The sequence below is a fragment of the Podarcis tiliguerta genome (genome assembly GCF_965153285.1).
Source record: "Podarcis tiliguerta genome assembly, chromosome: 1".
In the NCBI taxonomy this organism is placed as follows: domain Eukaryota; kingdom Metazoa; phylum Chordata; class Lepidosauria; order Squamata; family Lacertidae; genus Podarcis; species Podarcis tiliguerta.
Genome location: NC_139534.1, coordinates 8,165,245 through 8,181,973, shown reverse-complemented (window position 1 = coordinate 8,181,973; position 16,729 = coordinate 8,165,245). Strand labels below are relative to the sequence as shown.

The 16,729-nt window shown below is 44.5% G+C and overlaps 1 protein-coding gene and 2 long non-coding RNA genes across 4 annotated transcripts in view; 2 read left to right on the top strand and 1 right to left on the bottom strand.

Annotated features, from left to right (window-relative positions):
* PARD3B (par-3 family cell polarity regulator beta) overlaps window positions 1-16,729 on the top strand; it is a 588,896-nt gene that overhangs the window by 290,635 nt on the left and 281,532 nt on the right. The gene's annotated exons all lie outside the window — the stretch shown is intronic.
* Window positions 1-16,729, bottom strand: part of LOC310659675 — a 233,052-nt gene that overhangs the window by 22,569 nt on the left and 193,754 nt on the right. The window lies entirely within an intron of this gene.
* LOC310659667 lies at window positions 10,222-16,091 on the top strand. The gene is made up of 3 exons (XR_014502920.1): window positions 10,222-10,629; window positions 12,081-12,190; window positions 15,598-16,091. It is a non-coding gene; the product is annotated as an uncharacterized lncRNA (long non-coding RNA).

Here is a 16,729-nt window from a genome sequence, read left to right as displayed (position 1 = left end):
CGGAGACGGACTTTTGCAACAAGTTGCATATTTTGTTAGACAATCAGCAGTTTCTTTTACTTTTCCCTTTAAGAACTATTGCTTCTGTGCAAACTGGACCTCGAGACTTGTTAATTTTCAAGAAACTTCAACTCTTGCCAACTTTATTTGACTTCATTCTCCTGTTAAATTCAGACGATGATAAAATCCTGGTGCACCATCTTGTCCAGCATACTATTATAATAAATAATAATAAAATTTTATTTATATCCCGCGCTCCCCAGCCGAAGCCAGGCTCAGAGCAGCTAACAACAGTAAAATGATACAATATACTAAAATCATTTCATTATAAAATCAATTCAAATCAGATTAATGGCAACCATTGGGCTAGAGTTCTCTGAGGATTGACAAATGAGGGAGTCAGGCTGTGCCCTGGCCAAAGACCTGGTGGAACAGCTCTGTCTTGCAGGCCCTGCAGAAAGATGTCAAGTCCCGCAGGCCCCTAGTCTCTTGTGACAGAGCGTTCCACCAGATTGGAGCCACAGCTGAAAAAGCCCTGGCTCTGGTTGAGGCCAGCCTAACCTCCCTGTGGCTTGGGACCTCCAAGATGCTTTTGTTTGAAGACCGTAAGGTCCTCTGTGGGGCATACCAGGAGAGGCAGTCCCGTATTTTCACAATGGCCAGCCAGATGTTTGTGGGGAAACCCATGAGCAGAACCTTAGCACTCTTCCCGCCCTCCACTGTTTCTGACAACTGGCATGGTATCTTTTCTACATCTTCCCTAACGAAGTCAGACACAAATAATTAATTTGGATACTCTGAAATATCCCTCTCATCCTTTAGAACTCTTTTCACTCCTTTGTCATCTAACGATCAAACCACCATCCTGTCCACCTTCCCCCAATATATTCTAAAGATTTCTTTCTATTGGTCTTAATGATTTTAGCAATAAAGGTAAAGGGACCCCTGACCATTAGGTCCAGTCGTGACCGACTCTGGGGTTGCGGTGCTCATCTTGCTTTATTGGCCGAGGGAGCCAGCGTACAGCTTCCGGGTCATGCGGCCAGCATGACAAAGGTTCTGGCGAACCAGAGCAGCGCACGGAAACGCCGTTTACCTTCCTGCCGGAGCAGTACCTATTTATCTACTTGCACTTTGACGTGCTTTCGAACTGCTAGGTTGGCAGGAGCAGGGACGGAGCAACGGGAGCTCACCCCGTCACGGAGATTCGAACCGCCAACCTTCTAATCAGCAAGTCCTAGGCTCTGTGGTTTAACCCACAGCACCACCCGTGTCCCTCTGTTTTTAGCAATATGTGTCTCCAAATTCCTTATTTTTTTTTTGTACTCCTATCATCAACATACAGAGTTTTGGCAGAGTTTGTGCTGCTCTCTATTCTCAACTGGGGAAGGCTTCCATTTTCTGAAGTCAGCCTTTCTGCTTTTTATAGCTTCCTTGCCTCTGTTCATTAATCACGCTGGCATCATCTTGAATTTATTTTTTTTAGTACATTTCCTAATCTGTTGATATACATTCTAGCTGAGCTTCTATCATAATGATTTAAAATAGCTTCCCAAGTGCCTTGGAGAAAGTTAGCCCATTTAGTTCTCCCTTTCAGCTTCCTTCTAAATAATCACCCGCTTTTGAAATAAAATGCGACGGTGTTGGACTTTCTTCCCAACTTTTCATGTGCACTGAATCTGATAGGGAATAGAGTCTAGCAGGAAGTGAGAAAAGGAAGGACTGGAGTCAATGTCTCAGTCAAACTTCCACAACCTGGTGTCCTCCAAATGTTCTTGGACCATATCTCTGATCACCTCTGAATGTTGGAAGGTGATGATGTTGGTGGTCCCATTATGAATGAATGAATATTTATTTGTGTCAGCCATCGACCATAGCAATAAAACAACAGTACGATATACAAAGAATAGAAATAAAAAGTCAATTATATAAAATACAGTTTACGATTTTGAATCAATAGTCAAATAGTGGATCTTATTCTGATTGCCCCAGCTAAAAACCTTGCAACCTTTGCTGTCACCTGCTCATCTTGATCTGCCAAGAGAAAGGACACTGTGGCTGGGCAACCCAGAATGGACAATAAAAGAGGGGTGGTAATCTCATTCCTCAAGTCTTTGTGCCAGAAGGGCATGTGCCACCAATTTGGTTCTGCCATCTCCACAGGGACATAAGCGTTTTTCATGTGGAATCAGCTGGAATCGTCCCTCAAGTACAGCCGAGGGCATTACATTCAATCTTGCAAGAGTAGAAGCGCGTCTATATTTTAGAATTGCTAGGTTATGCAGATAGGGTGCCAGAGAGTAGGTGGAAAATAGTCATACCTAGGGCAAAATTTCCTTACTGTGGCCAAGTTGTTTTGACACTTGATATAATTAAAAAAGGTAAAGGGACCCCTGATCATTAGGTCCAGTTGTGACCGACTCTGGGGTTGTGCGCTCATCTTGCTCTATAGGCCGAGGGAGCCGGCGTTTGTCCGCAGACAGCTTCCAGGTCATGTGGCCAGCATGGCAAACCAGAGCAGCGCACGGAAATGCCGTTTACCTTCCCGTCAGAGCGGTACCTATTTTTCTACTTGCACTTTGACATGCTTTCGAACTGCTAGGTTGGCAGGAGCAGGGACCGAGCAACGGGAGCTCACCCCGTTGCGGGGATTCGAACCCCCGACCTTCTGATCGGCAAGTCCTAGGCTCTGTGGTTTAACCCCAATATCATTTAGGCGCTGACAAATTAGACTATTTGCTTTACTAAAACCCAAAGTGAGTAGCTGTTGGGGTGATAAACCACAAGAGTAAAGGTTTTGGTAGACAATTTTAGTCCAGGTGCTCTTGTGACAATCTTGCAGCACTAGGGATATTAGACCAGGGGGATTTGAGTTTAGGTGAAGCCAATAGTTAAGTGTTCTACTCCAGATCTGTAATTCTACCAAGGGAATTATCTTTTCTTCCCTCCATCCTAGCCCTGTCCAAGAACGGCCATAGCTGGAGTATTAGTCACAGCTGGTAAAAAACCAAAAAACCCTCCCTTGACCACTGAGGACACCTTTGCTTCCAGTGACATTGTTGAATCTAAGACGTGCCCTCAAGCTACCTACTTGCTCCTTCAGGGAGAGTGCAACTCTGTCAAGAACAGGCAACCTGTCAGTTTCCCAAACTTGGGAGCTGCTTGCCCACGGACCTTCTGTCTTATTAGGATTCAGCTTCAGTTTGTTGGCCCATCACCAACCCCTCACCACCTTCAAGCAACTGTTTAAAACCATTGGGGTCAAGATGGAAGCCCATATGCCATTGGGCTGACTTACAGTCACTCAAAGTCACTCTGTGTTAATGGTCTTGCAGGAAGGAATGGCACCACTGAGGGAGAGTGCCACCATTTCCCACAGAGCTGGTCCAGGAAGACAGCATGATCAGCCGTCTTGAATACCTCTGAGAGATCAAGTAACAACAGCAGGATTGCACTCCCCCTGTCAGGATTTACAATCTCTCCCTCACACCAAGAGACAACAGGCTGGTGGTTTTATAACGTCCAGATTTATTGCTATTTACACAGTAGCTCAGTCCGAGCACACAGCTCAATCTTCCTCACTAGATAGGTCAGTTGAGCCCACTGGAGGGTGGCCTCTTTTGCAGCAGGATATACGCCATTGGCTGCTGCTCTTCTTGTGGGCTTGACACCAAGCCTGAACTCTCCGAAAGCGAGGAGATTCCGGAACAGACCATCCAGCTTGCATCTCCTCCTCTGAAAGCGTGTCTGAAAGTTACGGCTCCTCTGCCTGCCTTAAATCTTCCTGGGAATTTATGACTAGTATTCCAGGGGAGGAGGGGCTCGCTTCACTCTCTGCCTGTGAAGAAAGCAAACCTCCATCTCTTTCTGCCTCCCCGCTCCTTGGGCATCGGATCCCTCACTTTCACTCTGGGAAGGAACATTTCTGACACCCCCATCCATCAGAGCATAGCTGTCAAGTGTCCCTTATTTGAAGGGACAGTCCCTTATTCCAGCGCCATGTCCCGCTGCTGTCCCTTATTGATGGGTGTCCCTTCAATGTCCCTTAAATTATGTCCCTTAAATTTCAAAGGAAGCAGCTCCTCTCGCTCCCTCCCTGCCAGCCAGGGAGGAGGGAGGCTCCAACTGTGTTGCTTGGCTGTGTTGCTCACCCAATAAGAAGTCTAAGAATGACTGGGGGGTGGAGCTTGCATGCCTTGTGTGTAGCTAGTTAATGCAAGCTGGGGGGGGGGGTTGAATGCTGGACGCCATTTTGTTGCACGTGCTGCTGCAAACTTTGCAGTGCAAAGCCAGGCCGGGGAGCCATCTTAAGTTGAGGCTGCATAGCCTTGTGGTGCATGTGATTCAGATTCTATTCAGTTGAACCTCTGGTTACAAAGTTGGTTGGACAGTGTTCTCGAAGCTACCAGCATGAGTTTGACCAGACTGCAGGAGGACAGGAAGACTGGAGTGCCTGCAGGTCCCTTATTTTGGCTGCTGGTCCCTTATTTTCAAGGCTGCTGGTCCCTTATTTTCAAATCTGTAAGTTGACAGCTATGCATCAGAGTGACCAGGGCCAATTCATCTCCAAAGCCAGTCAAGATGATCTGTATCTTCCAAGAATGTTTGTAGCATGGCCACTACTCTGTCAGTCAACTTACCCAGAAAAGGAGTGTTGGCCACTGACCTATAATTGTCCAGCGCAATTTGCTCTGAAGTTCTCACCTTGAGGGAAGTTGTATAATAACCTCTCTTAAAACCAGAGGCATCTCTCCTTCTAGTAATGAGACATTTACTAGTCTGAACCCGTGCAGTGAAACCTCCCTGGCTAGCATTAATCGGCCAAGGGTCGAGAGATCATGTGGATGGATGCATATCGGCAAGTACTTTGTCCGTGTTCTCAGACTGCATTAACTGAAATTGATCCCACAAAACTCTCTCAGGTGGCATATTGGACACCTCATTTGGACTTGCTATAATATCAGCACCAAGGTCACTGTGAAGTCAAGCAATTTTACCCTCAAATGCAGGCAAACAAGTCGCGCTGGGTAGCCAAATATCTAGTGCTTGACGGACTGAAGCAAATGTCAAAAGTCCTCGGACAACTTTAGAAAGCTCCATCTCTTGCAAATCACCCCGTATCTCGGAAATCATGAATTATATGCAATTCTGCTCATCAAAGGGTGCTCAAATGGGAAACTCTTTCACAGCACCTGGCTGCAAAGCACCTGCAAAATTCCCAAATGATCTCAGCTTGGCAAATAAGCATTTCATTTCTGTACCAAAATCCTCTTATATTCAAAAAGACTTGAATCTTGCAGATACATTTTTAAAACTCTGCTGTTAGACTGCCTTCTAGTCTTGTAAGAAGTTGCATACCCTATACAAACATGCTGACTTTAGAACAACAACAAAATTATGAAATCTTCTGAACAAAGGGAGGGAGGAAAATGGCCTTGGCAGCTTATGCGTCATGTCAGAACATGCTTCTGTTGCAGCAAAGCCATTTAGAATTGTGGAGTGCTTTTTAATTTGCTCTGCATTACCCCACCATTGACCTCTGTCTCTTAGCTCTGTGCCTCTAGTCAGTGAGTGTCTTTTCAAGTTCTCCATCCTGGTTGAGAGGTCAGCAGATATGCAGGAGGAAAGCCGTGGGTGGAGGTTTGTGGGGGGGTCTGTTCCACAGAGACTTGAGAAGTTGGCTCTCGTCACTGGCAAATGCTGTGAGCCACTGCATGCCACTAAAGAAACTTGCAGTTGCTGATGAGTTCCTAATTTTCCTTAATCCTTTCCCTGCAGATGCTAGATTTTTTTTTCCTGCTCGTGACACTCCTCTGGCAGTGGGCATGCTGGAACCACTGATGCCTTGGACTTAATGAAGTTGGAACTCTTCCCAGATAATACATCTGCCCTCCTAGTTTTATACCTCAGAGGACAGGAGGAAGATTAACAGAGTACTACTTTACTCTAGTTGTGATGCAGACTTGTAGAATTGGCTACTGTCAAATGCTCAGCAAATGGGGGGGGGGGGTCCCATTACCTTACCTTTTCACTCAGCATCTTCTCCTCCCTCCATCCTTCCACTGATGTGCCCACAGGTAGAATGCTCATAAAGGTAAAGGTTAAGTCAAGTCGCAAACAACTCTGGGGTTGCGGCGCTCATCTCGCTTTACTGGCCGAGGGAGCCGGCGTTTGTCCGCAGTTTTTCCAGTTCATGTGGCCAGCATGTCTAAGCTGCTTCCGGCGAACCAGAGCAGCGCATGGAAATGCTGTTTACCTTCCCGCCGGAGCGGTACCTATTTATCTACTTGCACTTTAACGTGCTTTCAAACTGCTAGGTGGGCAGGAGCTGGGACTGAGCAACGGGAGCTCACCCCGTTGCGGGGATTCAAACTGCCGACCTTTCGATCGGCAAGCCGATCGGCTCAATGGTTTAGACCAGAGCGCCACCCGCTCATACCTTGATGTTAAAGATCGTTTTGAAGCCTTCTCCTTAATACACAGCCTTCTAATAATCAGCAAATTTTTTGCATGGGGACAATCAATTAGGCAGCTCTTTCATTCACTTTCTGAACTGAGTTTTAGTTTAACTCAGTGTTTCTGAAACTTGCGTCTCTAGCTGTTTTGGGACTACAATTCCCATCATCCCTAGCTAGCAAGGCCAGGGGTCTGGGATTATGGGATTTGTTGTCCAAAAGCAGCTTGAGACCCAAGTTTGGGAAACACTCATTTAACTTCCTTGTGGTATGCAGCAGTGTTTTTCCCCCTTACAGTGGTACCTCGGGTTACATACGCTTCAGGTTACATATGCTTCAGGTTACAGACTCCGCTAACCCAGAAATAGTGCTTCAGGTTAAGAACTTTGCTTCAGGGTGAGAACAAAAATCGTGCTCCGGCGGTGCGGCGGCAGCAGGAGGCCCCATTAGCTAAAGTGGTGCTTCAGGTTAAGAACAGTTTCAGGTTAAGAACAGACCTCCGGAACAAATTAAGTACTTAACCTGAGGTGTTATATGTGTTGCATTCTTTAATAGAATAAAAGATGGTACTTTTCCCATTTTATTTGAAGAATGTTACATCTGAAAATCCACATAATACATGCGGAGTTTCTCTGGTTTGTAAGATCTGCAAACCAGAGGGGTCATGGGTCATCATGTTTACATGGCAGAGTATAAGGTACCTGAACAGGAATAGGTAGAAGAGCAGCAGAAATTAACAGTAACAGCAAAAATACAAATTCCAGAATGGCAAAAGACTCTGAAAAATGTGGCTTTAGGACCACGTGCATGTATTATCTTTAATAGAGAATTCGTTTTAATTTAAGATTGAATTTTCAAGCATTTTTGCATTACTTAGAAGGCTGAAATTTCACAGATAACCATTTTAATTTTAAAAATCATTAAAGCAATCTTTAGGTTGATAAGAGCCACACATTCTTTGTTGACATCAAACATTATTAATCAAATACTTTGTTCCAGATTAAAAATTGGGGATATACCGTTCAGCATGCTCCAGTCAGCAAGATTAGTGCTACCAATGTGTAACGATAAGGAACCCAACTGCAGTGACACATTAATATAAATACAACTGACTACTGTCGACTGTATATGTTTAATGTGCAGTTAGGGAACTGTGTGTTTTTCTTATAGAACGTAAGAAAGAAGAAGCAAGGTTCAAGTGGTGTTCAAAACACACTTATCTCAGCGACAAATAGTGTCCAAGTACCGTATTTTAGGAGCCAAGTAGATTGCACTTATAAGTCTGTTCAATTGAAGTTACTACAAGGAGTTGCCTCCAACTGAATTGCAGGCCGGCATTCACACATCCATCTGAATTACTATACTTATCTCAACAATTCAAGTTCAGGCTGGATTGAGTGCATAGCTACAGGAATTTAATTTTACATCAGATCAGCTGCTTACTTTCACCTTTAAAAGGGGCACATCTCAGCTGACTGGAAGAAGAAAGGGACATGCTTGAGGATTCACACACATCAAAAAGAGGAATTGTTCTCCATGAAATATTTAAGCCTCAGACATCACACTGAACAATAAACTGTAAAGAAACTCATTATGCTGGAAGTGTGAGACTCGGATAAGCCTCCTCAAAAAAAAGGGCCAAGTAAGTACTCCAAGATTATAAGGAAGGAAGTATACTTAAATGAGTTGGGTCAGCTATTTTTATGCACAGCAGTTTCTAAGAGACACTTTTGCTGGATTGTTTAAAATGCCAACCATGGATACGAAATCTTTAAGCAGGAAAATATTCTAATAGAGTAGAAAGCCTCGGACCTCTAATGAAATGAGGTACAGAAGTGCTGATACACAATTTTATGGACACCAAGGGTTGCCAACTTTTTTGGAGCTGTGGGCACATTTGGAATTTCAAGAAAGTTCCGTGGGCACCAGTAACAAAATGGCTGCCACGGGGCTGTGGATAACACAAAATGGCTGCCACACAGAAAAGGGCATAAAGAATGACTGGACTACAAAATGGTGAGGGTGTTACTCTCAACAACGGAGAGGTCACCTACATCAGCCACCACATCAGTCCTCACATCAATTGAAAAGTCATCATGTTTAAAAGGGCATGTAAAACACAGGAGAGACCAAACTACCACAAACAGGAACTGAGCAGGAAGAGCAGCTGCTTGTGCTTTTTGGATTTCTGATGGGATATATGCTGAGACCACAGACTAGGCACTTGCAGTTTTGTTCCCCAGCTCCTATATTCAGAACGACAGTGAATATGAAAACGTAAGTTCACTGAGCTAACATCTGGACTGGTAGCCGCTAGTTCTAGACATGACTTTGCCTAGTCCATTTTGACAGCCTTCTGAGTAGTCGCTATCATTGGATAGTCTTCAGAAGTGCTTCATTTTTCAGCTGCTTCACTTTGGCAGTCTTCTTCTTCTTTGGTGATCATTCGTAGCCAAGTAAGATTGTCTTCCATAAACACGGTTTTAACAATGAGTCCATAAGTGACTGTGGAGGCCAGTTCTGGACCCACATGTCCTTCTACAGTGGGGACATTGGTTCCCAGATGGGAGTTGATCACGGTGTGGATTTGCCAGGCGTGCCTTCCTCTTAGCACATTTCTCCCTTGACTTCTGTGTCCGAGTGTCTTCAAAGTCCATTACACCTTTGGTAAAGGCTGCTCTCCAGCTGGAGCGCTCACAGGCCAGTGTTTCCCAGTTGTCTGTGTTTATACTACATTTTTAAAGATTTGCCTCGAGACAGTCTTTAAACCTCTTTTGTTGACCACCAGCATTACGCTTTCCATTTTTAAGTTCAGAATAGAGTAGTTGCTTTGGAAGGCAATAATGAGGCATCTGCACAGCATGACCAGTCCAACGAAGTTGATGTTGAAGAATCATTGCTTCGACGCTGGTGATCTTTGCTTCATCCAGTACACTGATATTACTTTGCTTATCTTCCCAAGTGATGTGTAAGATTTTTCAGCGACACCGTTGATGGAAACTTTCAAGAAGTTGGAGATGGCATTTGTAAGTGGTCCATGTTTCACAAACATACAGTAAGGTTGGTAGTACAATAGCTTTGTAAACAAGCATTTTGGTTTCCCTGTGAATGTCCCGGTCCTCAAACACTCTGCGCTTCAGTCGGGAGAAAGCCGCACTTGCAGAGCTCAGACGATGCTGGATTTTGGCATCAATGTTGACCCTTGTGGAAAGATGTATGCTCATACAAAAAAAGTTTATCACAAGAATGATGATTTAACAGAGTTGAAGATTTTCTTAGTCTCTTCAAGAGATGAAAAGCTCAACGTGGTGGTTACAACATGTCAGCACTAAGCCACATGTCTCGTTCACAACTGTAACTGAGATATACGACTGCAGGAAGCCACAGCAGGGATTGCAAGCATACTCCATCCCATAAGTAGAGTGCACCAGCTACCTGATGTCAGGTGTGCGTGCAGGAGCCAGGCCGGTGACCAATAGGACTTTGCAGGACTGGGGCCTTCCTAAGTTTGTTCTGAAGAGGCAAGGTGCGGCCGCACAGGTGAGGCCAATTGGTAACTCACAGCACCTGGTGGCAAGAGCCAGGAAGGGATATAAGGTCAGCATTTCCCTTCTGCTCTTTGCCACAGCAACACGCTTCCTGCCTTGCTGCGTTTGGCTTCTTGCTTCTTGCTTCTTGGACCCTTGACTTTGTGGCTCCTTGCTTCCTAACCCTCGGACCCTTGGCTTCCTGACTCCTGGCTCTCTGACCCTCAGACTTTTGGCTTCCTGACTCCTGGCTCCCCGTTCCTGCTCCCACCCCGCCATCTTGCCCCCAGTCCTGACGTCCCCTGCCGAGACTTCAATCACCCGTGAACCGGACCGTGACACCTGAGTTGTTTCCTTTAAGGAATAGTAGAACATGTTCTATATGGGGATTAAGAATGGTCATTAACAATGTGCACCATTCTGGAACCTTCATCAGCTTTCTTTCATCCCCCTCCCCCTTATCTTGATGGACCACATCAAAATAATCATGACCACAGATAAGCCATTTGAGCTTTGAGGATGGACCACTTGCCAACCATCTGTCCGTTGGAATGCTGCCTTGAAGTTCTTAATGTCTGCCAAGAATTTAAGTTGATGGTTATCTAGCACTGCCTTCAGGCAAAATATCGTCTCAGAATTTCATTGTGGTCAGTCTCTGAAAGAAATCACATCCTTCCTCAAGTCTTACAAGATGTTGGTGGATGATATCCCATATCCTTAAATAAGCTTTCTCCTCCTATCTGCAGAGAGCTAAGACATTCTGGAGGACACAAAATCTCTGAAGCCTTTTCGGCTAGGTATCAAGCATATGAATGTTTAAGTCTTAGAAGATCATACATTTACTAAAAAAAGTAAGCCCCGTTGAATACATTTGGCATATTTCAAAGGAGGCACTCTTAGTTTCTATGTGAAAATAGTAACCTGGTTTCAAGGCAATTTATGTGAAGCACTACCAAATCTATTTCCCAGATATAACATAGCGTTTGTTTGCATTTACACAGAGGTGTACAACTGCTAGACATCTGTAAGAGACACTAGAGGGACGTAGTGTGGAGTGTGTGGCCAGGGGCCACAATTTTGAGGGGTGTGGACCAGGGCCCCCCACACAGGCACCCCCAGCGCAACCTGGTCTTGTGCTCCTCTTCACATGCGTCAGGGGGATTTGCCCACCCAAGGGCTGCATCGTCCGACTGCCCTCCCGCATGGCAGGCTCCATTCACCGACTGTGTCCTGCCCTCCAGTGTGCAGGCACCCCTGGCATGCATGTCCCTGCCCTGGACACCAGCAACCCATGATATGCCACTGCTAATCTTTAACCAGTACATGTACTTGACTGTTGTCAGGCTGTGATTTAGTCATAGATCACTAGTTTTATTCAGCTGCAAACCTTGATTCATGAGAAAAGGGCGTACCTGGAAATATGTTAGAATAATAAAAATATTTTTTACATATTTATTTATACTCCACCTATCTGTGGTGTAGTGCCAGTGTGGTGTAGTGGTTAAGAGCGCTAGACTCGTAATCTGGTGAACTGGGTTCGTGTCTCCGCTCCTCCACATGCAGCTGCTGGGTGACCTTGGGCCAGTCACACTTCTCTCTGAAGTCTCTCAACCCCACTCGCCTCACAGAGTGTTTGTTGTGGGGGAGGAAGGGAAAGGAGAATGTTAGCCACTTTGAGACTCCTTAGGGTAGTGATAAAGTGGGATATCAAATCCAAACTCTTCTTCTTCTTCTATCTGGTATAGCACAGGCCTATTCCTAAGGCTTACGAGGCAAGTAATCAGCCCTCCGATTTTTTGGAAGTAAAACTGAGGTGGAATTGTGATGGCTTGTTTTAAAGACCAGTCATTGAACCCTTTCCTGCACTAAAATCTGAATGCAAATCCACCACTCTTGTGTGCTAGACAACGCTGCTTGTATCACCAGTCAAATTGGGAAAAAAGGGAAAATACTTTTCTACTCCATGCTCCCACTTGAAGGCCTAGAGATAATATTAGTCCACAGGAGCTTATTCAAGTTCATGGGGAAAGCACTGTGTGTTTCTATTTTCCCTCTCCAACTGAATTTTATTCTGCTTGGCATTGCCACCACCTCTCAGTTCCCTTTCCCTTGGGTGTACACAGTTGCTTCTGTGGAAAAGAAAATGACCATGTTAGGAGACTGCAATAATATCATGGACAACCAAACATCTCAGTTTAGTTTCACAAGGTGAGACAAAAAATTTGTAATATGAATATTTATCATTCCTTAAGCGTTCCTTCAGGAGGGAAGGGCAAGATGTAAACTGAATCAATAAATAAGGAGGAAAAAAATAAAATATTGCTTATTAAACATGGTGAGATTTGGAATAATAATAATAATAATAATAATAATAATAATAATAATAAATTTTATTTATACCCCGCCCACCCCAGCCAAAGCTGGGCTCAGGGCGGCTAACAACAATCAGAAGTAAATGCATTTTGCAACGTTTAGTCACTAATGCAATTGGGACGGGTAACTGAGGGGGCCCAACGTCGTTCTTCATTGACTGTGTTCCAACTGAGGACCTCTGAGATAGCATCTGCCATCCTGAATCTTCTATGGTCAGGTTAGGGGGTACAATCCATCCATCCATCAGTATTGTTTCTTGACATGGTTGCACATTCCTCATCAGAGTTTTGGATGTTCATCATGTATACAGACTAAGTGGAATATATTCATGTTGTAGAATCATAGAATCATAGAATCATAGCATTGGAAGAGACCACAAGGGCCATCGAGTCCAACCCCCTGCCAAGCAGGAAACACCACCAGAGCACTCCTGACATATGGTTGTCAAGCCTCTGCTTAAAGACCTCTAAAGAAGGAGACTCCACCACACTCCTTGGCAGCAAATTCCACTGTCGAACAGCTCTTACTATCAGGAAGTTCTTATTATGTTTAGGTGGAATCTTCTTTCTTGTAAGTACAGGTGAAATTCGGGTTTCAAAGGTCGATGTGTCTGGGACTGGGTTTGGGGGAGTAGCAAACTGTTTAAAATACCGTACTTTTCCATGTAGAAGACTCAATTTTTTTTCTTTAAAAATTATGCGAAAAAATGGGGGCCGTCTTATACATGGATAGCGCATGGGGTGGACATTTGATTGGTTGCTGCCGCAACTGTCAGCGGCTATTTGGCATGTCATTGGTTGCTGCATCAATGGCTGGTGTTGATTGGCTGCAATTGGGCGGGCGATTGGCAGCTTCTGCTGGTGAGTGGACAGAGGAGAGGCGTACAGGTGAGCGATTTCCAGCAATCCCACCCGCCAAAAACTCATCAACTCTGGGCAGTCCTCTGCAAAATCAAAAAAGCTCAATAAGTCTGTGCCCTCTCTCCCCATTTTCTTAAATTTGAGAGTCCCTCAAGACTCTTAAAGACGGAAAAGTATGGTAATATTTCAGGTCAGTAACAACACGAGTCAAAGCATGGTCCTGAGGAGTCTGGTCAGCAGTAATGGGAGAAAAACTTAATATGCCCCAATTCTTTTTACATGGCATAGCAATCATTTATATCTTGCATGAGGCAGGAAGAGTAGACAATGACCCCCAGTCCACAGTCTCCTGCTGGTCTCCAAAGATCTCTCCAAAATCTTCTTGATTAAGAGTATATTCTTGCATGTTATTTGTATGGCATGGGAATGTATTTTCCTTACATTCATGGTACAGTGGTACCTCGGGTTACATACGCTTCAGGTTACAGACTCCGCTAATCCAGAAATAGTACCTCGGGTTAAGAACTTTGCTTCAGGATGAGAACAGAAATTGTGCTCCAGTGGTGCGGCGGCAGGGGGAGGCCCCATTAGCTAAAGTGGTGCTTCAGGTTAAGAACAGTTTCAGGTTAAGAACGGACCTCTGGAACAAATCAAGTACTCAACCCAAGGTACCACTGTATTCTGAATGCTCTAAGAAAGGGTGACTTATGCAAAGGCTTTCAAGATGTTCATAGCTGTTCTCCTATATTATATATTGAAAGGAGAAATAAAAACATTTTAAAACAGGATGCTAGTCCCGGTATTTAGTTCAAAAATATAGAAGAGACCGTAGTTTGAAAAAATGAGTTAATGTAATTGAACAGATCTCGAAAAGCGTGTTCTCCAATAAATGAGAGCACGTGTTGCGGTGTGGGCCACCGGGCCAGGCCTCTTGTTGCCAGGCTGGTTAATAGTTATTGCCTGGCATCTGTGATTGGATAACCGGGTTGCTGGGGCAAATTGTATGTTGCAAATTGAGTGGGTGGGACCATAGTCTTTAAATATTGGTGCACTCTGGTTTCTCTTTCTCTTTGCAGAGTGCATCGGATCACCCGCCCACCCGCCCTCTTTTCCGGTTGACCTTGCTTTGCCTGTCATGGGGGTCGTCTGCCTTGGCGCAGGGGCCTAGTAGGAATTTTGCCATTTGGTGATTGGCTGTGCCATTTGGTTTTTGCCTACTACTCTGCAATTCGTCACAACTTGTAAGGTTGCGGTTAGGCATTGGTTATAATATGCTGGTGTTGGAGGGGGCTGAACAGGCGGTGCCTGCCCCTCCTATTGCGATGAAGGGAATTCTGTTAAAGGAATCCTGGGGCTTGCCATGATTTCGTCCAATCCCTGTTATGGGACCAGGGCCGCCCAATCCCTGTTATGGGAATCCCTGTTATGGGACCAGGGCCGCCCAATCCCTGTTATGGGAATCCCTGTTATGGGACCAGGGCCGCTCAATCCCTGTTATGGGAATCCTTGTTATAGGACCGGGCAGGCAAGCTTTCGGGGAGCTGCTGGGGAGAGCGGCGTGGGTCCGACGCTTAGCTCAGGTGACCCCCCAGTTTGACTTTCTCTTCTACTGGCTACCGATCGGACCTCGGGATGCCAGTTCTGTCCCAGGCGGGGGGACAGATAGTCATAACCAATGTCTAAACAACCACTCACTGATTTTGTATTTTAATAAAGTTGTGGCCAAAATAGTGCCCAAAAACCAAAACTAAATTACGTGTTATGTGTGAAGTTATTTGAGGGGTGGCCTGGGGACCTACACGCGCAAAGGGTTAATCAAGGTATTCACAAAATAAATGAAAGAAAATAGCTGTTCTGCAGTCTATCTTTAAACTGTAGCATTGGTCAAAATTATAAAAAGCATAATATGATAATATGATGCTGAAGCACAGTTCCGTTGACTTCTTGTCATTAGTGATCTGAATTCTAATGTTCATGCCTCTTAGTGGTTATAAAGACATTATTTATATGAATGCAGAGAATTTGTCCAAAGATAAAGCTTTCAACTACGTTAATGTGAACATAGCAGAATAAATGACACTGTTCGCCTGTGTATATTCTCTGAAAATTGAGGAATGTTGTTGTCCCAACAAATACATTAATTTATGGGTGTAATATCAAATTAAGTGATTTTGGATCTTTCCCTAGTATTTCTAGATACTTTATAAATATCCTGGAGCATAACTCACTACATCTGCGTTTGTCATTTTGAATTGATTGCTGGAACATTGCTACAGTATTTATGGCAAAGGAATTTTAACTCTTCTAGGTGAGCAGAGTAGGAAAAAGTTATTACACCAAAGCTGCTCCTGATAAAATTATACCGGGCCTTTGTTCTGACAGCTTCAGCTCTCAAAAGATGAGGAATTTTGTTTGAACCGTGGAGAGACTGATAAGCAATTTCAGTTCAAAATGAGTCCAGGAAGCCATCTGACAAAATTTTATATTTTGGGTTTGGCAATGCTCCCTTCAACTGCTCCGACGCTCAGAATGATGATAACAGGATCTTTTGGTACCTTAGAAACTTGTGGTTCAGTCCTCCATCTTTACTTAGCACTGCAAGTTCATTAGGGTTCACTCCTAGGAGACTGGATATAGGATTGCAGCGTGAGAGATTTGTTGTGGCATAAGCTTTTTGTTGGATTCGAGTCCTCGAAAGCTTGTGCCACACTACATCTGTTAGTCTTTAAGACACCACGAGGTGCTGTTTTTCCTGCAACAAAACTAACACAGCGACCTCTTGAAGGATGGAAAATAGTACCTGTAACAGTGAAACATTGCTTCGGTTGGAAATAATAAAAAACCCTTGATGGTATTACTGTGCACTGAGCTATATCGATTTTTTTTGGGGGGGGGGTAGAGTGATTAGAGGAAATTGATAACCTTTCTAGAAGAGTTGGGGAATCTGGAGAAGAGGAGGTTAAGGGGTGATATGATAGCCATGTTCAAATATATAAAAGGATGTCACATAGAGGAGGGAGAAAGATGGTTTTCTGCTGCTCCAGAGAAGCGGACACGGAACAATGGATCCAAACTACAAGAAAGAAGATTCCACCTAAACATTAGGAAGAACTTCCTGACAGTAAGAGCTGTTTGACAGTGGAATTTGCTGCCAAGGAGTGTGGTGGAGTCTCCTTCTTTGGAGGTCTTTAAGCAGAGGCTTGACAACCATATGTCAGGAGTGCTCTGATGGTGTTTCCTGCTTGGCAGGGGGTTGGACTCGATGGCCCTTGTGGTCTCTTCCAACTCTATGATTCTATGATCTGAGGCCCTTCGTATGTTGTTGACCTCCAACTTCTAGCAGCTTCAACAGCAAGACTTGATGTGAGTCGCAGTACAACATCCTGTGGAGCCATGGTTCCCAATGTGGGGCACACGACCCACAGGGGGGCAATTTGATTTTTAAGGGGGGCAATTTGAGAATGAGTTATTAATAGTTAAATCCTCCACGTGAATAGTTCACTTTTTGAATAAT